Source organism: Aquarana catesbeiana, linkage group LG10, assembly GCF_042186555.1.
Source record: "Aquarana catesbeiana isolate 2022-GZ linkage group LG10, ASM4218655v1, whole genome shotgun sequence".
In the NCBI taxonomy this organism is placed as follows: Eukaryota; Metazoa; Chordata; class Amphibia; order Anura; family Ranidae; genus Aquarana; species Aquarana catesbeiana.
The window spans coordinates 218,508,080-218,533,463 of record NC_133333.1 but is presented as its reverse complement, the minus strand read 5'-3'; positions in this window follow the sequence as shown (position 1 = coordinate 218,533,463).

Genomic DNA, 25,384 nt, shown 5'->3' with positions numbered 1-25,384 from the left:
GGACAGCTAGCACTGGGACTTTTTCTGTATTTTTGCTACACCATATGGGCCCGCGGTTCTTGCCTGCAAAGGGCATCTGCTTTAGGCCTGGCTGAGCCAGCGTCAGGCCTACCTAATCAGTGCTAGCTGGTCCAGGAACAGAAACTAAAGACACTCCGAAAAGAGAATGGGACTAGCTATACAGAGCATCCCCTAGCTATGGAGGGAGGAAGGGACAAAATTATTTAAAAGGCGAACAAACAACAATGCTGTGTAACATGATATGGTTATGTTTATGTTTGGATAAGTATAGCACAGTGGTCTCCAAACTGTGGCTCGTGGGCTGAATAGAGCCCTTTGCTTGCCTGCAAGACACTATTCCTCCCACCGACACCAGTGATGGAGCACTATTCATCCCACTGACATCAATGATAGTGATTATTATTCCCACTAATACCAATGACGGGGCAGCATTTCTCTCACTGACACCAATCATGGGGATTATTCTTCTTACGAATACCAACGATGGGGTGCCATTACTCCCACTTACCCCAACGATGAAGATTATTCTTCCCAATACTACCAATACCTCCTACTGCCCTCAGGCATTATGTAATCCCCCCCCCCCCCCCACTGACCAACAAGTATGAGGCATTTACTACTCCCACTGGTCACAATCTGGCCCGTCTAAAGTCTGAAGGAAAGTAAACCGGCCCATTACTTAGAAAGTTTGTAAACCCCTGGTATAGTACTTTAAAAGTCCCCAGTAATCAGTTCCTGCTATCATTTTGGTTTGCCAATTTTGTGACAACACAGGAGCACAAATGGGAGACAGGGACAGACTGTTGTCATCCTATAACAGAAGTTAAATGTGTAATCCCCCACGCTACCTGATGTGTGAATCAAATAAAACAAGAAATTGCTGCTAAATCTATAGTGTTCACAATACACAAACAATTAATCTGCTCAATTCCTTTAGTATCAAATAGTGTGTAATTAGTGTGTAAATATGTGCAATAAATAAATAAATACATCCAAAACTAATATCCAACTGTCAATGAATAAAGCAACAAAAAAGGGGGTCCTCCAAATTTGCGCTTTCACCAATATGTATGAAAATGTACTAAAAAAAAAAAAACAAATGAACATGAATCCAAACGAATGTCCAAGTGTCAGTGAATGAAAAACAAAAGTCCTCAAAAATTGTGCTTCCACCAGCAAATAGTTCCCGTGCCTTCACCCTACTGCTCAATGCTCACAGAACTCTCACCTCTATGACGTGAATCATCAGCCTCAAGGACACATACAGATGCTGACGGTATCCGACTTCCAGGCTCCCGGCTCTTAATGTATCACTATGGGCTCCCGGCGATGGTTTGTTAAAAGAAAAGTGGATGCTTACATCAAAAACTATTAAAAACGCAATGAGATAAAAAATAACAGCGTTCCAACGCCTTTCACATCACTTCAGGTCCACGACTCGCTCCGGTCAGGCCCTACGCGTTACGTCACGTCACTTCCCTTGATGACATTTGGATATTCGTTTTGGATTTATTTATTTATTTATTGCACATATTTACACACATTGTGATACTAAAGAAATTGCACAGATCACTTTCCCTTTTTAACTATAACAGAAGTCACTGAACAAGGATCTTCATGCCAGGATCACCTGGGATATTTTTAATTTATTTTTACACATTAAAGCTTAACCTTAATGAAGCATTTATTAATGTTGCTTTAACTCAGTGGAATATGTATTTATGTCTCTGTTTTCCATTATACTGTACATTTTAACAGTCTAGCGTTGAGAATTGGACATGAATTCTTGGCCGAGGTCAGGCAGACTGCAGGACAATTACATTTTTGGGTTGCAATATCACCCCCCACCCCCATTTAGCTGTTGAATTCTCGCAGGGAATTATTTTACTGCTACATTAGCGCTGTGTGAGTAAATTAATGAGACTGGGAGCTCAATAGAGAAACTGCAGAGTCTATTTAATCCCTCGTCAAACTGCTCAATGACAGAACAGTTACGTGTAAAACAAACAAAACAAGCGTTTGTTCATTAGCGTCGCTGGCAGGCGGCCATGTTTGCTTACATTCTGCACAAATCAAACACCATTTGGAGCTAATTTGGAAAGTTTACTGCAGACTTGGAATGGCACCATTAAGGTTCCCAGTCTGCGTACAGCAGAAACACCTCCAGCCTCCACCCGGCGAGGGTTTATCAAGGTATGGAAAGATTTATATCATGGCCGAGGTGTAAAATGCTTTCCTGCAGTTCAGGGGGGACTTTACAAGCTTTAATTAGAAGTGAGAAAGAAAACACTTTTCAAACTGACGCTGCAGATATCACATGACCTTTCTATATGTAGCCATTACTCACAGTGCAATGCAACGTCCGCAGATCAGAACCAGATACCGTGTCCTCGTCCCTGGTGCCCATGTATGTTACAAACTCATTGTATTATCTACTGCTTGTAAGTGGATCTTCAATGTGTATGGATGCAAAACGCCATAGTAAATTTGCAGTTTTAGAAACTTTTGAAACAAAAAAAAAGAAAAAAGAAACCTGAAATGACCAGTTATTTTTGCAATGGTCTGAGTAATACGATAAGCACTACAGCTACAGTGCCTTGAGTAGGGTTGCCACCTCATCCCTTTAAAGTGGAGTTCCACCCACTTTTACAACTCTTTAGCATCCCTCACTAAACTCTGCACTGTAAACAAATTGAATATATATTTTTTTTTTCTCAGCACCTACTGTATATCTGCTGTATTCATTTTTCACTTCCTCCTCCCTGGCTGTGGCCCATCGCATCATTTCCTGTTTGCAATGCCTTCTGGGAAGGGGCGGCAACTTCCTCTGACACTGCCATTGCTATGGAAACCTGACCTGAAACCTATTAAATTGCTTGTGCTGCACTGAGCATGTGCGAGATCTGCAAGGATGAGATCCAGGAAGAAATACAGTTTGGCTTCAGATGCCCACACTTAAGATGGCCACGGCCTGCTGTAAGTTTATAAAATAACAAACTACTGCTATAAACTAACAAAACAGACCTTAGTTTACAGACTAACTTTACGAGAATACATTGGGCTTGTGTATTATAGGGGTATTTTTATTTAAAAAGTATAATTTCGGCCGGAACGCCACTTTAAAATCGAACACCTATCAATTACACAGGTTCTGTGGCTAATAAGGGTGGTAATTAAACCCACTTGGTGCCTTATCTGCATTAAATTAGCCTCAGAACCTGTGTAATTCATATGTGTTCGGGTTTAAAGGGATGACAGAAGTTCACCTTCCAGCTGGACAACGACCCTAAACATACAGCCAGAGCTACAATGGAATGGTTTAGATCAAAGCATATTGATGTGCTAGAATGGCCCAGTCAAAGTCCAGACCTAAATCCAATTGAGAATCTGTAGCAAGACTTGAAATTGCTGTTCACAGACGCTCTCCATCCAATCTGACAGAGCTTGAGCTATTTTGGAAAGAAGAATTGGCAAAAATGGCCCTCTCTAGATGTGCAATGCTGGTAGAGACATTCCCAAAAAGACTTGCAGCTTTAATTTCAGTGAAAGGTGGTTCTACAAAGTATTGACTCAGGGGGTGCTGAATACAAATGCACACCACACTTTCACATAATTGTTTGTAAAAAAAAATGAAAATCATTTATCATTTTCACAGTTATGTGCCACTTTGTGTTGGTCTATCACATAAAATCTTAATAAAATACATTTACGTTTTTGGTTGTAACATGACAAAATGTGGCAAATTTCAAAGGGTATGAATACTTTTTTACTTACTGTATACAGTTTCCTTATCCCTTTCCCTCTGGTCCTTTAAGAACTGTAAGTGCCAGAGGTGTTTTTTGGGTTTTGTCATCATGTAATCGTTGTGATTGATTGTTAAAGTGATGAAGTGATCAGGACCCCATCCTACCAGCCCCTGTTCATCACTGTATGACTGAGAGCTGTTGCTGGTGGGCCACAATTATGTGCGTTCCCAGCACAAAACAGCATCACTGGCAGGGTGGAATAAGGCCCATCTCCGTGATGGAACATATAGGAGTATGGCTAGTGGGAAGGGACTAACAAATGAACACCATAAACATTTCATGGGTTTTCTTTCTTCCTTTGCAGCTCTCTGCATTTGGTCACATGACATTTAAAAGCCACAAAGGAAGTCAGTACTGGAAGACTACCTATGGCATTTGCAGTGATTGTCTAAATTAGAAGCAGGTAGCTATATAACTCTCTAGGGTTGTCACTGAGTGTGGGTTCCACACTGATGGAAGTCAGAATGGGATAGTATCCCCATTAGGGCCCCCATCCCAACATATTTTATGTGTACTGGCCCGGGGGGGGGGGGAATGCCTATTCTGCACCCCCCAACCCACTCTTCCCCTGCAGCGGCTCCCCTGTGCTTCTGGAACACCTTTATGTTCATAAAATTACATTCTGCTGAGTAGTCAAGAGTTTACTTTGCGTCAGCATCACAATAAACTCTATTGACCGTGTCTAGATTGCCAATAGCAATATAATACGAGCTTACAGACCACAGAACGCCCCCAAGGAGCACTTCCCTTAGAGGAGGTATCCAGATTATGGGTTGCCCTGAGATCCCCAAAGTCCCTGCAGTTTATCCAGCTGCTGGTAGAGACAGTTCCAAGAAACTAGCAGAAGAGACCCCTTGTATGAGGAAACCTTCTCTTTCAATCCTCATCAGGTACCTCTCCTTATTATTGCTCCCACTCTCTCCTTAACACACAGGGCTCGATCCCTGACCTACTCCCACACCAAGTTGGCTGACACACCAAATGCTGCAGAAACTGACATTTAAACACTTCTGTCTCAATGTGGCAAACCAAATCCTTTGGAATTTTGGCATCTGATTGGAGATGCCAGTTTTTCCAAGATGGCTGCCTGGGGCCCATGCTAGGAGACAAATTAGTCCCCAATGGATGACTGCCAGACTGAAGCAGTGGCACAGTGTCACCTTTAGGTTGGTAGACAAACTGCAGCCCAACTCCTGCCTATAAGCCAAATCAGGTGAACGTTCTGTGGGAACCTTTTGTCAGGCCATAGATGATAGATTGATGGATATCTCCCATATAAAAAATGGCTAATAACTTCAACTCGAACTGCAAACACAAAATGAATTCATTCAGCCACGTCGGGCAAGTCACATGGTACATCTGGGTCAGATAAGGCATGCAGTCTGCACATGTCTCGTTGTGTTCACACCTGGAGAAGATTCGGGTCACAGCACCTGCGGGTGTCCCAGCTCTCACTGTAAATGAATGCTCTTCATAAATTGCTGATGATGCTTTGGCAGGGAACACCACCAAGCACAACAGATTATGTACTTAAAGTGTAATCAGAGCTGTTTTAATAAAAATTGCAAATAGGAAGATTTGTTTAATTGTAGAACAGACATACCGAGGGAAATATACTAAAACTGGAGCATGCAAAACCTAGTGCAGCTCTGCTAGAAACCAATCAGCTTCCAGGTTTTATTGTCAAAGCTTAATTGAACAATCTGAAATGAGAAGCCGATTGGCTACCATGCAGAGCTGCATCAGATTCTGAGTGTTCCGTTTTTAGTAAATCTCCCCCACTATGTTTCCTTTGCAATAATGGCTCCTTATATTTCTGTTCTCAGTCCTCGTTCACATTGACTGCGGCTTTGAAATTGTGCAACTTCATCTGAAATCGCACCATTTCAAAGCTGCATGTCATTGCAACTTCAGGTGGAACTTGGAAGACATCTTCATGCACAGATGTCTATGCAAGTCGCACCCGAAATCACCAAAAGTAGTGCAGGAACTAATTTTTCGAATCGTTAGGCACTGCAATGTCAACGTTGCACCGATTTGAACGGTGCGATTGCCAGCAATAGGGTGAGACTTGCCATGCGATTTGACCTGTCAAATCGCTCTAATGTGAATGGGGGCTTAAAATCCTTTTTAATGTACAGTGGACTACACATGCATTGCTCAGTATACAATCCCGGTGTCACGTACCTGGTAGGTGGAGCCCGGAGTGCAGAGAACGGCCTCTCGTATACCTCTGACTCAGGAACCCCTGAAGGTGTGAACAGGGACTCGGGAGTACAGAGGGGCACAAGTGCCTGGCTGGAACACTGGAGTAGAGAGCTGGATGGTGCACTGTAGTCCCGCAGCAGTTTGCAGATAGCAGGGAGGAGTACTGTAGTCCTGTAGCAGGTTGCAGACAGCAGGGAGGTGCACTGTAGTCCCGTAGCAGGTTGCAGACAGCAGGGAGGAGTACTGTAGTCCTGTAGCAGGTTGCAGACAGCAGGGAGGTGCACTGTAGTCCCATAGCAGGTTGCAGACAGCAGGGAGGTGCACTGTAGTCCCGCAGCAGATTGCAGACAGCAGGGAGGAGTACTGTAGTCCTGTAGCAGGTTGCTGACAGCAGGGAGGTGCACTGTAGTCCCGTAGCAGGGAGGCATACTGTAGTCCTGTAGCAGGTTGCAGACAGCAGGGAGGTGCACTGTAGTCCCGTAGCAGGTTGCAGACAGCAGGGAGGTGCACTGTAGTCCCACAGCAGGTTGCAGACAGCAGGGAGGTGCACTGTAGTCCCACAGCAGGTTGCAGACAGCAGGGAGGTGCAGACAAGCCGGGTCAAGGTACTGGCAGGCAGATCAGGTACAGGAGGGCAAACCAAGAGAATAGTCAGAGTCCCAGCCGAGATCGGGGCAAGCAGCAAACAGGTAAGTCAGGAACAAGCCAAGTAAGTACTGGATACAGAGAAACTGGTAACAAGGGAGCAGGGGTCTCAGGAAACGCTGTAGACTGGACAGCAAGGCAGCATTGGAACGGTCTTCTTTAAATAGCCCATCTTGGCGCCAAGTGTTGTTACAGGGGGCGCGCGCCCGTGCGCCGCTATTGGCGCTATTGCGCACACACGTTCGCCCATTAGCGCCATTGGCGCTATTGCGCGCCAGATGGCGTTTACAGGCATTCTTTTAATCTTCCGTTTGCTGGAATGACTACAAGAGGGCTTTTTCTAACACCCGGTATCTGCTCAGTGCTGGGATGAATGAAGTTCTATGCACATGCACAGGAGTTACACCAATCCCAGGCTGGCCAATCAGGATGGATGAAGATGTCAAGACAAGGAGAAGATGTTCTGAAATCCCTGATGGTCTTTTGTTTTTGTTTTTATAGTTAAATATAATAAACATGTTATACTTACCTCCTCTGTGTAGTGGTTTTACACAGAGCAGCCTGGATCCTCCTCTTCGGTGCTCCTGGCCCCTTCCGCCTGTTGAGTGCCCCCACAGAAAGTAGCTTGCTATGGGGGCACCCGAGCTGCAGTTCCGTGTGTCCATTCAGAAACAGAGCCGGGGCCTGACCCCCGCCCCTCTTTCTCTCCTCACTGGCTCAATGACTTTGATTGACAGCAGCGGGAGCCAAAGGCGTTGCGCTGCTGTCTCAGCCAATGAGGAGGGAAGTTCTGGGCAGCCGAGACACTCTTTCAACATCGCTGGATCTAGATGGGGCTCAGGTAAGTATTAGGGGGGGCTGCTGCACACAGAAGGCTTTATATCTTAATGCATAAAAACTTCTGCCTTTACTATCACTTTAACATTTTTATTAGGTTTTCATTGGGAACATTTTCCTGTAACACCCATTCAATAAAAAGGGGGTCATCCCCAGGGACATTTACAGGAGCTGTAAACTTTCTCCACTTCTGAGCTTGTATTGTTGTTTTTGTTAGTGTCCCCCATTGAAGGACAGGAAGTGTAGGAAAATCTCCCCAATTTGAATACAGACAGCAACGAAACCTGACAGGGGCTCTAACCCACCCATCCTTAAGCAAACTAAGTTTTGGCTGGAGTTAGGAGTTAAAGAGTAAGGGAGGGTTATACCCCTGTCAGTTTTGTTGCTATCTACGTCCCATTGGGGAGATTTCTCTTCACTTCCCGTCCCATAGAAACATCAGGAAGACAGAAGAAATCCCTTCAAAGTGAGGGAATCTGGGTGCTCACCAGAACTAATGAACCCCTTGGAAGATTTCTCCTCTATTTCTGTTCTGGGGACAGCCCGAACTGAGGGGTTTTCTGTTACTTTTAGTGATAACAGTAAATAGGACAAATAGAGAGGGTGACTCTCCCTAATGGGGACACAGAGTTCAATAATACTTGCTTCATCAAAAAAGCATAAAGAAATAATTATTGAAACTATAAACAGAGCTGGAGTTCTGCTTTATTACTTTTTTAATGGTAACAGTTCCATTTTCAGGCCAAGCTTGTGGAAGACCCACACTGTTCTGATGTAAGAGTTGTGCTCAGAGGGGTTAGATCTACTCTAAGATGACCACATTTTCTAAATAAAATCCAGGGACACGCTACTGACCACTCCCACTTTTTTGTGGATGGGGCAGGGCGTGAGGATATTAGCAGCAAGCAAATCGCGTCACACCAAATGTTGGATGTGGATAAATTTTGCAGGTCCAGGTGTGCACTGCAGGTCACCATCACAAGCAAGGGCAAAGCGGCAAATAATCCTCACCCTTACCTCCTGCAACAAAGTCTGCACAAGCCAAGAGGAAGGGGACTGGGAAGACCATGTAGTATCAGCATGTGACATCATCAATAACCCCGGACACGGACAGGAGCAGACACACCCCTCCTCCCTTGCCCTGCTCCAGGCCCAATCAAGGAAATGTTGTTAAAATGGATTACCCTGCAGCCGCCAGGGCTGGGGATGCTATTATTAAAGCTGGAAACAAATCGAGATCACTGTCCCCAGAAACCGGGGACATCTGGTCACCCTAATCTACCCAAAGCTTGTCCTGAAAAATGAATGAGTACAGGTTGTAGTATTATTTTGAATTGTATCTCATACAGAACCCAGCTGTGTTCCTACATAAAGAACGTCATAACTTTCACGCTAAAGTACATTAGCAGAGTGCGGAAAATGAATCAAGCCTGCCACCTGCCTGCCAAACACTGAAATAGTCATCAGGAGAAGAAATTATAATACTTGTACATTGATCAGGCAATCTTGCAGTACAAGCAGAAAGGATTCTTTGCTGTCTTTCAGAGCTTGAAATTAATGAAAGCAAACTGTTAATCCTAATGTAGCACCCCCACTGCTGCTAGTGTAGGAACATTTAGTTTAGACAGAGGAGCATGCGTTCATTTTGTTTAGGAGGCTGTGCAGTGCTACAAAGGCTGTGGCTCTGTTACCTCATCCTGTCTTCTGGAACTCTGGATATCTCCAGAACATAGTGGGTGGAGGGACAGAGGCCGGAGCCTGGATATTTATGGAGTTTCCACCAATCCCTGGGCAGGCAGGGCCCAGAAGGTGGGGAGACAACCCATAAATACTCAGATGCCTGGCAGTCTGGTAGCACTGTCCAGCCTGTGTCAAACACAACGAGGACAAGGGCTTTTGGAGAGGACTAGGGGAAGGCTCCTACCCACCGATTATGGCCCATGGAGAGAACAGATCATTTGCCAATAATGGACAACAAGGTAATGGATGCTGAGAGCAAGGCTTGGATTAATTCTCTGAATGACAATAAAGCTTCCCTTCTGAAGTGGATGGAAAGGTGTAATATTAAATCTTGTACAAGTTAATGGTCAGAGGAAATATGGTGGTCCTCCTGCAGACTGGGTTGGAGAGGCTCCTTCATTTGGGACAGAAATATTTATCAATCATAATCCTTAAGAGATCTATGAAGATAAAGTAATTCAACTGTATCAGACTGCTGGGACATTGTCTTCTAAAGACTTGTCTAGTGGACAGAATACACAAGTCTGTGTTTCTCCCATTGTTAATTGGGTCACCTATTGTTTCTGTCTGTCTGCTCATCTCTGTGTGTATACTTATGATAATGTTTAATGTACTTTATTGCCAGATGGCCTAGTCACCCCCTGACTAATCAAGGCTAGTTGTTTAATTAGCTAAATGCTTATAAGTATGTATCAGTTTTGAGTATTACATTAGTAGGAGGTGTCTGTATAAGTTTAAGTGGTTGCAATTGGGAGTCAGGACCCATGTATCACATAACAATTGTGATATTGTTTTTAACAATAATTTACTGACGCGTTGTACGTTACTTTTAAAGCATTGTAAAAAAAAAATTGATATTTTTGACAAATTGCATTCTCTCTCATGTGGGTGCCAGTAAAGTCCATTATCGGCAGGACTGGTTCCTGCAAATTGTACATTGATTAGGAGAATTTGGAAATTTGCACGGGTAGAGGTCTTCTCTTTTTTACCATGAAGCTAGTTTAATTGAATATTTATGGGGGGATTATGCCTACTATCTGCCTTCAAAACCCCATCACATTCCAAGGAATGTGCTTCAGTTCAGCAAAAAATTGAAGTTTAGCCACTTCCGGACCGCTGCACGCCGCTATACATCCTAACTATGAAGAGGGATATCTTTGTTATGGCAGCAGCTAGCTGCCATAACCCTTTTACCCTCTTCTTCGGCGGGTGGTCCGTTTTCTGATAATAGTGGTCTCTCGGCGGTGGGAGTGGAGACGATCGGATGCTTGTCCTTCCTGGGTATGGAGCCCCCACCCATCTCCATACCATTGCAGGGCGGAAGCGACGTCAAAACGTCACTTCTGCCCATAGCTCTTAAAGGGCCATTTTTAATTATTGCATTTTAGCGTAAATATGTGATCTGAGGTCTTTTTGACCCCAGATCTCATATTTAAAGTAGTTGTATACTTATTTTTTAAACGTTTACCTACAGGTAAGCCTATAATAAGGCTTACCTGTAGGTAAAAAAAAAATCTCCTAAACCTGTACGGTTTAGGAGATATTCCCCTCGCAATGAGCCGCTGACTGCAGCGGCACATGCGCACAGGGGATTTTCGGCTGAAAGCCCGGCAGACGCCGGACCTTGCCAGAAAGAAGTCTCATGCGCGGGAGTGACGACATCGCGGCTCCGGCCACTCACAGTGCCGGAGCTGCGATACCTGGAAGACACGCCGAGGGGAAATGTCAGCTCCCGTGGACCGGGTGAGATGCCGGCGCCTCATTCTAAGGTAAGTATCTCATAATGAGCTAGTATGCGGTGCATACTAGCTCATTATGCCTTTTCCCTTACAGGTGTAGGGAAAAAAAAAAGTCAGCGGGTTTACTACCGCTTTAAGAGGTCCTGTCATGCTTTTTTTTTCTATTACAGGGGATGTTTAATTTTTTTTTTAAAGAACAGAGTAAAAATAAAAAGGTAAAACAAATAAGAAACTTTTTTCTTTTTTTTTTAAACGGCCTCATCCTGCCAAGCTCGCGTGCAGAAGTGAACGCATACGTGAGTAAGGCCCGCATATGAAAACGGTGTTCAAACCACATATGTGAGGTATCGGTGCGATTGGTAGAGCGAGATCAATAATTCTAGCCCTAGACCTCCTCTGTAACTCAAAACATGCAACCTGTAGAATTTTTTTAAACGTCGCCTATGAAGATTTTGATGGTAAACGTTTGTCGCCATTCCACGAGCGGTCGCAATTTTGAAGCGTGACATGTTGGGTATCAATTTACTCGGCCTAACATCTTTCATACTATAAAAAAAAAATTGGGCTAACTTTACTGTTATTTTTTTTTTTTTATTAAAAAATAAGATGTGTATTTTTTCCAAAAAAAGTGCGCTTGTAAGACTGCTGCACAAATATGGTGTGACAGAAATTATTGCAACGACCGCCATTTAATTCTCTAGGGTGTTAGGAAAAAAAATGTATAATGTTTGGGGGTTCGAAGTAATTTTCTAGCAAAAAAAAACAAACTGTTTTTAACTTGTAAACAACAAATCTCAGAAAGAGGCTCGGCCCACAAGTGGTTGAAAAAAAAAGCTTTTTTGAACACAATACAGTTTCAATAAATACTTAGCTTAAATATTCCAAGTCTCTGCTTCCCAAATTGTGTCACAAGGAATAGGATATGATTTTAAGTGAATTCAAACAAATTACAAGTGTTTTTTTTTTTTTTTTTTAAATATATACTGTAGATATGTTCATTTATTTTTTTAATGCTGAAATAGGACCAATCCCCATATCCAAGATTATTTCCCACCCAAATTCATTTTAGCTACTCCATACAATTTTCTTTCTAGCAAATACATTTGTTCATATTTCTGGCTAAAAGAAGCTGATTCACTGCTTTCAAATATGCCACATATTAAAAAGCACGAGATTCTGTTCTGCAAATAAATGCAATTTTAAAACCTGTGCCTGAAACAATGCAGTTTCAGGTAATATGGCTGAAACAGGCCTAATCTTTGCATCAAAATTATTCTGCCATTAGTAAGGATGAGGATCACTTCAGTAAATCTGTACAGCAATTATGCCTATGCAAAGATTCTGTCTAATTTTATATTTATTTTTGAAATCTGCCTGTTCTCTCCCTTGGAAATAATGGTCTATCGAAAAATGCATACTTGAAATCACATAGAATTTTCTGTTTTACATGTCAAATAAAATAGAATAAATCATTTTGTAACAAATCTGCCTTCCCTTTACCTCAACAGTCCAAAATAGTATAAAAACTGCGCTGCATCATTATCTTCCCCTACATTTCGGCACTGCACTTCTGCTCCCGAACAGCCTATATACCCCTGATGTGTCAATGCTATCTGAACTACTTCCATGTAGATCCCCCGGACCTCATTCCCTTCCCCTTCTATCCCTCCCCCCTCGCTCTGTAGACGGTAGCCTGGGTTACCCAGCTAGCCATTCTTATCCTGTTAGCACTTGGATACACAAGATAATTTACTGAGTATCCCTAAAAATGACTACATTGTGTTCTCTCTCAGTGGGAACTCTCTAAATTCTCAACTCCTCTCACATTGTATTATTGAGTTTACTATCTTTGGATATCTGAAATAACCTGTAATCCCACTCCCACCATGCTGTCTTAGGCAGGCCATACACAATGCAAACTTCTTTCCTGCAACCACGGGTGCAGAAAATAAATTTGCACGATTCCCATGTCAACACAGACAGTGTTGACAGGGGAATCAGCAATTGTCTTCTCCTGGTGAGGGCGGGAGAAGCTGCCTCTGCCAGGAGAAGACAGTGATTACTGCTAGCAATAATCGCAAGCAAATCCAGTAGGCTTTTCATCTATTCATCCTTTGTTACCCAAGTGCCTTTCAGCTGTTGTGACTTGAACTTTGAAAAAATTAAATACATTTTAAATAGTTTCTTTCATCTGTCTGGAAAGGGAAAAAAATATTTTTTAAAGATGTCTGTCCAGAGGGGGCGTGGCCTAGTGCATGAAGAAGACAGACATGTGCTCCTGGAGCTTCCGCACACACCGGACTATCCACAGCTCTCAGCGCTCCTCGGAACCGCAACAAAGGTCAGTAATGGGAAGGAGAGGTTGGAGAGAGGGCCACCAGACCCCCGACCCGCACAAGGAAGGGTAAATCGGCCGTTTTTTCACCTGATTAGGGCCGAATCAGCACGGCCTCCCCTCATCCAAGATGTCGCCATCCCGATCCTCAGGCACACAAGCGGCCTCACAGGGAGCTGCTTCACAGCACTCCACACCACATATGAGAACCAGACAGCACGCCAGGTCCCCTGCAGACTCTGAAAACGGCTCTGTTTTGCCTGTCATTCCCCTGAATCACACCGGTCCTTTAGTAGCTGGGACATGGAGGCTTAGATTAAGGCCTTGCCAACCAGACATGATTTTGAAGCCTGTGTGCAGAGACTTGAACACTCATACAATCAAGAGATGTCAGAGCTGTGCAGAGATGTCACAAACAGGCTGGAAGAAGTGGAACACAGTGTAGAGGAAACTGTCTCCACATTACAATCACATGAAACCATTTTACATGAGCACACCCCTGCAGATTCAACAAATAACGTACCACCAAGATGACCAAGAAAATAGAGCCAGACGCAACAATATACAGATCCGCGGCCTCCCAGAGTCTGTGGAGACCAAAGACCTGGCCCCTGCAGTCATCGCCATGTTTAATGAACTGCTCCAAAAAGCCAAAAGATGCCCCTCTGGAACTCGATCATGTTCACAGGGCCCTAGGCCCTAAAAATCCAAACCTGGAGCACCCCAGAGACGTGATATGCAGAGTGCACTTCTATGTGATTAAGGCTGACATAATGTAAGCAGCACGGACACAAGAGGCCATATATTTCAATGGCGCCCAGGTTTCCCTTCTTCCAGATCTTTCCAAGCTGACCCTGGATATGCGTCATGCTCTGAAACCACTTACAGGAGCCCTGCAAGCAAAACAAATTAAATATCGTTGGGGTTTCCCGTTTAACCTTTTTCCATCTCACGATGGTTAGTCGGCGACATTCCGCACACTGGGTGATCTCCCAAACTTCCTCGGTACTTTTGAGCTTCCACAAATCCCTATACCTGATTGGCCACTGCATACAGCCACTCCTGGACTCCCTGTCGCCACAGGCTGGCAAAAGAAATCCAAGAAGAACAAATGTTCCAGATCCTCCAAGTCGACAGCCAGATGAACTTCCACTGCCTGCACTTTGACTAACTAATTTTCTCTTCACAGGCATCAAACCCGTGAAGCTGTCCCCGATTTCAGTTTTGTTGGGACATTACATTTCTAACTTACTTTTTATCTCCCACATACAGGTTTTGACTTTCTACTTTGTGGTTTTGACTTTGACTTTGTGAACTTCTCATAAATGAGACCTACCCTCCCCCCCCCACCTCATTATAATGTACTGTTATATCTAGAGCCAGTAAAAGGACCCTGTATGCTATCAGGTTTACACTGTATCCTCCTAGGACTTGTCCTCCAAGATACTTACTTACTGCTATAAAAAATGAACACAGCAATACAGGGCCATGAGCTGTTATGTTTACAAAAAAAAAAAGTTTAATGTTGTTGCCCGGTGTGTGTGGGCCCCTCTATGCACTGACCACGACCCCCCACTTAGGGTTTTCAGTGCTCATAGCAGTCTTAGCTGACATGTTGATTACAATGCTATTAGTGTGGCCGTTGAGGCCTTGGTTTTCTATCTTTCTATCTCTTTTTCTCTCCTTACTACTTCTCATACTTACCTTCTACCTGTTCACCACTAGATGCCGCTCTATCCCCACCTACCCCCTTCCCTGAGACAGCGAGCCTTACCTACACCAATATACACCTACTCCCCAAGCTATTCCCCCCATGGCAACACAAGCTTCCTTGAAAGTCTCCTCTCTAAATTGTAGAGGCCTCAATACTCCAGAGAAGAGAAGGCAAATATTTTATAATTTCCATAAACTGCGCACCCAAATCCTCCTCCTTCAGGAATTTCACTTGAGATCTGGCACGATTCCACACCTCCTCCTTATGCAGTACCTCACCTGGTTCCACAAAACCAACCCCTCTGCAAAATCCAAAGGGGTCTCCATTGCCTTCCACGTCTCATTCACACCAGATGTCCTTGATACCTATATCGATCCATAAGGGAGATATGTTTTTCTTAAATTGTCATATATGAATACTATCTATACAGTAATTAATGTATAGTCTCCAAATCAGGATCAACTGCAGTTCCTCTCCTCAATGACCTCTCACCTGAAACGATTTTGCACAACCAACATGATCCTGGGAGGTGACCTCAATGACACCTTGATACCAGTAGAGGAGTCTAGACGAGGTAAGTCCTCAATCTCCCCAGCCTCTCTGACCAAAATCCGATCAATCCTCTCTGACTTATCACTAGTGGACGTGTGGAGAATACTACATCCTACGACTAAAGACTACACTTACTACTCCCCTGCACGCTCCTCTTACGTTAGGCTAGACTACATTTTCATCTCTCAATCCTTATTGGATTACTCCCCCACCACCTCCATAAGCCTCACCCTCTGGTCTGACCATGCCCCCATACACATGATTTTAGGAAGTATCCCCACACATAAGAGATCCTCTTGGAGGTTGAATGACAACCTTTTACATGACTCAGTCTGCACTCAAGACATCATACAGACCATCAGAAACTTTGTAACAGACCATACACATGACGACACCGAACCGCTTACAAAATAGGAAGCACTTAAAATGTGTTCTCAGGGGTAAATTCATCCAACACGGCTCCTGACTTAAACGTGTACACCCGGCAGATATATCACACCCTCTTACCACTATAGCCTCTACTGGAAGAGTCGCATAACCGAACCCATGATCCCACTGTACAACTAGAACTGACCAACGCCAGGAGAGACCTCCTGCGAATCTTTGCAGAACGCTTTATGATGGCGAGAGATAAAGGGCGATTTGCCCACTATTCTCAAGCCAATAAGTGTGGCAAACACCTCGCAAACATAATCCAACCCCAACAAGCACGGAAACCTATCAGGTTTACCTAATCAGGTAAAGGTAAAATACTAACCAACGCGACTATAGCCAAAGAATTCCGCCAATACTATTCCACCCTATACAACCTCACCCCCCAGACACCACCGTCCTTGCCCCAAAACAAGTAAACCGACACAAGACTTGCTTTCATACATCCAGGAAACAGCACTTCCAACCATCCCCGCTTCTGACATGGCCGACTTAGAATCCACCCTGTTCGAAAGGGAATTTCAACTTGCCACAAAAAGTCTTAAAACCGGTAAGAGCCCTGGTCCAGACAAGTTCTCCTTATGCTTTTACAAAACGTTTGCACTCATACTAGCACCCCTCCTAGCAAAAGCATTTAATGCCATAGATGAGACCCTCACCCCCTCTCCAACACTACTCCAAGTCCAAATAGTAGTTATCCCAAAATCTGGTAAGGACCCCTCTTTATGCTCCAACTATAGACTGATATCCCTCCTAAACAGATTTAAAGCTATTCGCCAAAATATTAACAAATCGCCTTTCACCCTTATTACCTGAAACAATACATAGAGACCAGGTGGGTTTTGTCCCTGGATGCAAAGCCAGGGACAACACCACCAAGACCATACACCTTATAGCTTATGCCCAGCGCAATTACATATCGACCTGCCTTCTCTCCTGTGATGCAGAGAAGGCCTTTGACAGGGTAAGCTGGCCCTTTCTCCAAACCACCCTCTCCCAGATAGGATTAGGCCCAAACATGCTCTTGCGCATTATGTCCCTATACTCCAAACCCTCTGCCACAATTTTAGTAAACGGAACCCAATCAGAAAAGCTTAAGATCGCCAACGGCACCAGGCAGGGCTGCCCCCTCTCCTCACTCCTGTTCACCCTAGTAATTGAACACCTAGCCAAAGCCATCAGAGCAAACCCAAACATACCTGGTATACAACCCCCTCCTCTCAATGCAAACTCTCCCTCTCTATACGTGGATGACCTTCTCCTTTATGTGACTTAACCCCACATCAGCATTCCATCCATAATCGCAGAGATCCACCGGTTCGGCCGTTTCAGCAACTATAAGCTTAACATCTCCAAAACGGAAGCACTGAACCTCTCCTTAAAGTGGAGTTCCACCCAAAAATGGAACTCCCACTTTTTGGATTCCTCCCCCCCTCCGGTGTCACATTTGGCACCTTTCAGGGGGGAGGAGGGAGCAGATACCTGTCTAATAAAGGTATTTGCTCCCACTTCCTGGCATAGATCACCGCGGCTCTTGCGGTGACCTACGCCACTTCCGGCGCCTACACTGTCCTCCCCCGCTGTTTTCTGAGAGACACAGAACACAGCAGGAACCAGAGAGGGTGCGCAGCGCAACTCGAACATGCGCAGTAGGGAACCAGGAAGTGAATCCGCATGGCTTCACTTCCTTATTCCCTTACCGAGGATGGCAGCGGCAGCAGCTGAGAACTGACGGACAGATCGGCTTCGGCTGCCGACATTGCGGGCTTCCTGGACAGGCAAGTGTCCATATATTAAAAGTCAGCAGCTGCAGTATTTGTAGCTGCGGGCTTTTAATATTTTTTTTTCAGCGGACCTCTGCTTTAACACAACCTACCCTCTCCTCCCTTAAGGCCAATTTCTCCTTTTCAATGGCAAACAAAATCCACATCATACCTAGGGACAGCCATTCCAAAACGCACATCAGATATATATGCTCTAAACTTTAGCCCACTACTCACAAAACTCAGACGTCTCACTGAAGGCAGATTGGACCTACCAGTGTCATGGTTTGGTCGCATGAACACACTAAAAATGGACATACTCCCCAAACTACTGTATCTATTTCAAGCCCTACCGATTGCTCTCCCATCCGCTTTCTTCCGTACCCTTCGCTCCATGGCCATTCGATTTGTATGGAGGGGTAACCATCCAAGACTGAAACATAAGCTCTTATGCTCTCCCACCTCTAAAGGCGGGACAGGCCTACCAGATTTCAAGTTCTATCACACGTCAGCAGTGGTCTCCCGAGTCCTGGAGTGGTTCCCCCGTCCTCTGATAAAAGCCTCCACTCTGGTAGAACAAGACTTGTCGTCAGTTGACCTCCAAGCACATCTCTGGGGTCATGATCGGTCTTACAAATCTCTTCCAACACTGTCCCCTCTCACCAGAGATGCCTTGGTAATCTGGTACCGAAGAAAAGGAGAGATACTTGCTATCCACTGAACCAAGCCCACTCACTCCCCTATTTGATAACCCAGCCCTCCCAGAAGGCAGGTCAACCCAAACCATATATAATTACAACAGAACCTCCTGGCCCACAGCACAACAATTTGTCCACGACACCCAGGGTACCTTTGTGCGAACCACAGCACTACAGCCTCCAATATACTTACTCATCTACATATGTCCTCTTATTGTAAGAAACTTCACGACTCCAAACAGATCCATAGACCCCTGACCCATGACACACGAAAGCCTGGTCGGAGGCGCTTGGGAGAGACATATCAGAGGCAGAATGGAATAAAGCCTCTTTACCCATAAATCATCTCGAGCTACACTCAGGAAAAAAAGTACAAGCTGGTATCCAGGTGGTATCGTGTGCCAACCAAGCTCAAGATCATGTTCCCATCAGTCACCGACATCTGCTGGAGATGTAACTCGGTGAAAGGTACGTACAACCACATCTGGTGGGAATGCGATAAAATCCGCCCATTTTGAAATATATGACAAACCACTCACACCCTCTCCTTCCATCGCCCTCCTTTCCATACTACCTGGTACTTTTAAATCTCAAAAGCACAGCCTCCTAAAATTTTTCGTCAGTGCAGGTCGGCAACTAATTCCTAGACACTGGAAAAATACCTCCTCCCCATCCCTTCTAGAATGGGTGAGCGAGATAAACGACATTATGCTTATGGAGGAGATGCAAACCAAATCCCTAGATAAATATGCAAAATTCTCCTTTATCTGGAGTAATTACTCTACTTCAGATAAACTGAAGCGCAGACTCAACGGCGAGTACTCCTTGAGAGATTAACCAACCTCAAAATTATGATCACACGCCCTGGACTGGCCTCCTCAGTAGAATGAGGCTCGCTGTCTCCCCCCCCCCCTTCTACCCCTACAACCCTCCATTTCCTCAACTAGTTTTCCCCCTTTATCGCTTCTACCTCTCCCTAACATGTCTATTTCTGGCTATGTATAGCCATGCTACGAAATCATGTGTACTCTGGTTCCAATATGAACACTTAAATCATTTATGGGACTTGAATGTACACCTACACTTCTGTACAGATAAACCCCCAATGTTCAGTTCAGACACATTGATTTCCTCGGCTTCTGGGTGCAGCAGATTCCCACAGGGGCGCCCAGGCCGAAAGAAATTGCACTTATACGAATGTCAGTACAATGTTTGAAACCTTACCTCAATGATTCATCCTTAGGTTACCTATATAAATGACATAGAATGCACTATATTTTTTGTACAATTCAAATTTGTTATACCAGAACGCCTTTTGTCGGGCACCTGGTCCTGTTCTTGTTTCTGTCTGTTTAAACTTGTGTAGAAAACAATAAAAACTTATTGAACCTAACCTAAAGATGTCTGTCCAAACAGGACTTGCAAGCTATGGTGCTCATCTGTTAATATGTACCTAGAATTAGTCTTGGGAAAAGGTTTCCTATTTATAGCTGCAATCAACCTGCTCTCTCCCTCAGAAAAAACACCCCGTTCAAAAAGGATTACAAGCTTAACAATTAATCTGTCAAATTTTTCTGTGTAAAGCAGTGGTTCTCAACCCTGTCCTCAAGTTGCCCCACCAGGCCAGGTCTTCCTTTATCTTGCACAGGTGCATTAAATCAAAGTCAATGGCTTGGTATTTTGGACAGCCATTTTATCTAAGAGAAATTCCCAAAACATGGACTGTTAGTGGTACTTGAGGACTGGGTTGAGCACCACTGGTGTAAAGGTAGCCAAGTTTTGCTTGCGGGTGCTATTTGCAGAAATAAAAGCATGGTGTATTCATTTTTTTTTGTTTACATTTTTAATGGTTACTCAAGAACAACTTACTTGTTTGTTCCAGATGTAATAAAGCACACTCTTCACTCAGAAATTGTGGCCTGACCATAAATATATTTATATGGGTTTATATGTGTGGTGCAAACCTGTAACCTTTTTGCATCTTTAGTCCCTGAAATTGCACATAGAATTGAGAAAAAATAGTGTAATGTGCTTACTCTGTCCCTCAGAAATTATGGCCCACCCAATAAAGGATTCAAAATTTAATTCAAATCTGTGCAACATTTTCTTTTTTAAAGACACATAGTTTTTTTTGGTTTTATATGCATGTACCTGTTCTATCCCTAATTAAATGTGGCCTGCACATAAAGGCTTTGCAGCTGTGGTACAAAATGGTACCAACCCAATTCCAATAAAGTTGGGACGCTGTGTAAACAATACATAACAGAATGCAATGGATTTGCAAATCCTATAAACTCATATTTTATTACAATAGAAAACATATCAAATGTTTAAGCGCTTGCCTACTGGGCACTTTCACCCCCTTCCTACCCAGGTCAATTTTAAGATTTCATCACCGTCACACTTTGAATGGCAATTGCTCGGTCATGCAACACTGTACCCAAACAAAATTTTTATCATTTTTTTGATACTGAGAGATTTCTTTCGGTGGTATTCAATCACCACTGTTTTTTTTATTTTTTGCTAAACAAACAAAAAAAAAAAAGAAAATTTTGAGGAAAAAAAAAAAACACGTTTTAGTTTTGGATTATAAGACTGATGATCAGTGGCCAGATTATCAATGTAGATGTCACCTATGTGGATTTGCCGGTTATCGGCTCTCCTCAAGCACTGTCAGCATGAGGGGAGGATTGCCGATAACCAGTAAATCCGGTTTACACTATGACCAGCTGTAATTGGACACAGCTGGTCACATGCTAAACAGCCCCTGTGATTGGCTCTTTACCCCAATCAGCTGTGTCCAAAGGACACAGCGACCACAGATCCCTGCCGATGCACGCCGCAGGGGGCACTCGGGAAGGGCGATCACAGGACGAAATCCATAGACGCCCTCCCAGCAATGTCAGCCAGCGCTGTAGCCATCTTTCAGCTATAGCGAAAGGTTGAACTGAGAAAATGTACCATTTTAAGAACAAAAAAAAAAAAAAAAGGTAAACTTCGAAATTGATGGCAGCAACACGTCTCTAAAAAGTTGCCATGTTTACCACAGTGTAGAATCCCTTCTTTTAACAATACTCTGGAAATGTCTGGGAACTGAGGAAGACCAGTTTCTGGAGTTTTGGGAGAGGAATTTTGTCCCATTCTTGCCTGATATAGGATTCCAAGTGCTCAAAAGCCTTGGGTCTTCTTTGCTGTATCGTTTGTTTTAAAATGCGCCAAATATTTTCAGCTGGTGAAAGGTCTGGATTGCAAACAGGCCAGTTAAGCACCCAGACTCTTCTACTACGAAACCATGCTTTTGTCATAGATGCAATACGTGGTTTAGCATTGTCATGCTGAAATATGCAAGGCCTTCCCCGAAAAAGACGTAGTCTGGATGGGAGCATATGCTGCTCCAAAACCTGGAAATATCTTTCTGAGCGCTGATAACAAGCTAGAAGGCACCTCTCATCTTTAGTCCAGAGGACGCAGCAACCATGACTGCCAAAAAAAAAAAAAAAAAAATCAAATTTTGATTTGTCTGACCACAGAACAGTTTTCTACTTTGCAACAGACCATTTTAAATATGCTTTGGCCCAGATATGGCGTTTTCTTTGCATGGAGCTTTACCTTGCATTTTTGGATAGCACCGCGAACTGTGTTCACAGACAGTGATTTTTGGAAGTATTCCTGAGCCCATGCAGTGATGACCTAATTTTTTTTTTTAATGGTACATTTTCACATTTTAAACATTAAGTTTTCTGTTGTGAATAAAATATAGGTTTATGAGAATTGCAAATCATTGCATTCTGGGTTTTATGTAGATTTTACACAGCATCCCAACTTTTTTGGAACTTTTAAATAACTGGGTAATTTGGGTCATATAGTTTTGCATGACCAAAATGAAAAGCCTCAGCTGAAAAGATAAGGGAACCCAGTCAAACCTGAAATCCAAAACAAACTGATGAGGGAAAATACGCCAAAATCAGAGGTTAGCATGATTCCAGGCTACAAATATCACAACTATTTGGGCAGGCTACAAGCGGCCCCTAACACACTAGTAGAGAGTGTGCCAACGTCTCACTGCTCAGCATGGTTCTACACCTCAGAATCAGACATGTTGCGACCGCAGTGGGATAAGTTACTTACAAGGTCAAAACAAGAAGCAAAGCCTTGGGTACTCGTGGCAGGTGAAGTTTCACAACTGTAGGTTCGGGCAGACAAAGATGACTGAGAAAGAGAAATCGGCAGCACACCACCACAGAACTGATGCAAAATATTTCCTTAAATGTCTTTGCAGTCAGGAAAGCAAGACAGAACCAACTGTTGACGCGTTTCACTCTTAGATCACATGCTTAATCATAACCAATTTCACTTTATCTGTGATGTCTGCTGTGGCAGGGCAGGCACCCACACTAAACTGTAATCAAGCACTCACCTGAGCAGTATACACAGCTACTTGGAGACAAACATGACTAAAGTAGGTGGGCAGCACGTGGCTCTGTGCAGCAGGAAAATTTTTCCTCATTGCTGTACATCGGGAAAGAGCACAGAGTGCACCCATCACTCCCCTCAGTGGAATGCCATCAGTGCTTTAGCCCACAGCGTTAACCTATTTCACAGCAAAGCCAGTGGGAAATGGGGAATCATGGTGTCCAAAAACAAAAGCGAGGCAGTTGTGGGTGCCCAACAGAACAGAGCAAATGCAGAGGCAACGCCAGTGGCTTTGGACCTGGAGAGTTCTCTGTAGAGCCCAGTGACGCCACATTTGTCCAATCCACCTGCGTACGGTCCAAAGGCCAGACTGAGGACAACCACATAGGATAGGTGTGAGTCACTAGATAAAACCACCATCAGCAATGGATGAAGATAAATCTTGAATAAAAAAAAAAAAAAAAAAAGTAGCTACAAAAACCAAAAATAAAAGATTTTTACAACAAGCAGAACTGAAGAAAAACACATCTATCCTCCTAGGAGACTTGTAACACTGAGGAATGTTGGTAATAGTAGGAGCGTATATCCTGGGCTTCCGTAGTTTTTTTTATTGTTTGCCAGTATCCAATACTCTTGTAGGAGGCAGTGTAACTCTAAGGTTTAAGATTTCCAATATATTTCCATGGACAAGAAAGAAATACCCTTTTGTCATTAGTGAAACTGCTGCTTCCTGCACTCATCCTCCAGTGCTCCATGCAGGCATACAGTTGTGCTCATAAGTTTACATACCCTGGCAGAATTTATGATTTCTTGGCCATTTTTTCAGAGACTATGAATAACACAAAAACTTTTCTTTCACTCATGGTTTGTGTTTGGCTGAAGCCATTTATTATCAATCAACTGTGTTTACTCTTTAAATCATAATTACAACAGAAACTACCCAAATGACCCTGATCAAAAGTTTACATACCGCAGTTCTAAATACCGTGTATTGCCCGCTTTAACATCAATGACAGCTTGAAGTCTTTTGTGGTATTTGTGGATGAGGCTCTTTATCTTCTCAAATGGTAAAGCTGCCCATTCCTCTTGGCAAAAAACCTCCAGTTCCTGTAAATTCTTTGGCTGTCTTGCATGAACTGCACGTTTGAGATCTCCCCAGAGTGGCTCAATGATATTGAGGTCAGGAGACTGAGATGGCCACTCCAGAACCCTCACTTTATTCTGCTGTAGCCAATGACAGGTCCACTTGGCCTTGTGTTTTGGATCATTGTCATGTTGGAATGTCCAAGTACACCCCATGTGCAGCTTCCTGGCTGATTAATGCAAATGTTCCTCCAGTATTTTTTGATAACATACTGCATTCATCTCGCCATCAATTTTGACCAAATTTCCTGTGCCTTTGTAGCGCACACATCCCCAAAACATCAGTGATCCACCTCCATGTTTCACGGTAGGAATGGTGTACCTTTCATCATAGGCCTTGTTGACTCCTCTCCATAGTTACATAGTTAGGTTGAAAAAAGACACAAGTCCATCCAGCTCAACCATAAAAAAAAAAAAAAAAAAAAAAAAATCGTACAATCCAATATACCCAATACTATACCCACAGTTGATCCAGAGGAAGGCAAAAAACCCCAGCAGAGCATGCTCCAATTTGCTACAGCAGGGGAAAAAATTCCTTCCTGATCCCAGAGAGGCAATCAGATTTTCCCTGGATCAACTTTACCTATAAATGTCAGTACCCAGTTATATTATGTACATTTAGGAAAGTATCCAGGCCTTTCTTAAAGCAATCTACTGAGCTGACCAGAACCACCTCTGGAAGGAGTCTATTCCACATTTTCACAGCTCTTACTGTGAAGAAACCTTTCCGTATTTGGAGATTAAATCTCTTTTCCTCCAGTCGTAAAGAGTGCCCCCTTGTCCTCTGTGTTGACCGTAAAGTGAATAACTCAACACCAAGTTCACTATATGGACCCCTTATATATTTGAACATGTTGATCATATCCCCCCTTATTCTCCTCTTCTCAAGAGTGAACGAATTCAGTTCCTCTAATCTTTCCTCATAGCTGAGCTCCCCCATGCCTCTTATCAGTTTGGTTGCCCTTCTCTGCACTTTCTCCAGTTCCCCGATATCCTTTTTGAGAACTGGTGCCCAAAACTGAACTGCATATTCCAGATGAGGTCTTACTAATGATTTGAACAGGGGCAAAATGATATCTCTCTCTCTGGAGTCCATACCTCTCTTAATACAAGAAAGGACTTTGCTCGCTTTGGAAACTGCAGCTTGGCATTGCATGCTATTATTGAGCTTATGATCTACCAAAACCCCCAGATCCTTCTCCACTATGGATTCCCCCAGTTGTACTCCCCCTAGTATGTATGATGCATGCATATTCTTAGCCCCCAAGTGCATAACTTTACATTTCTCAACATTAAACCTCATCTGTCACATAGTCGCCCAATTAGACAGTGCATTGA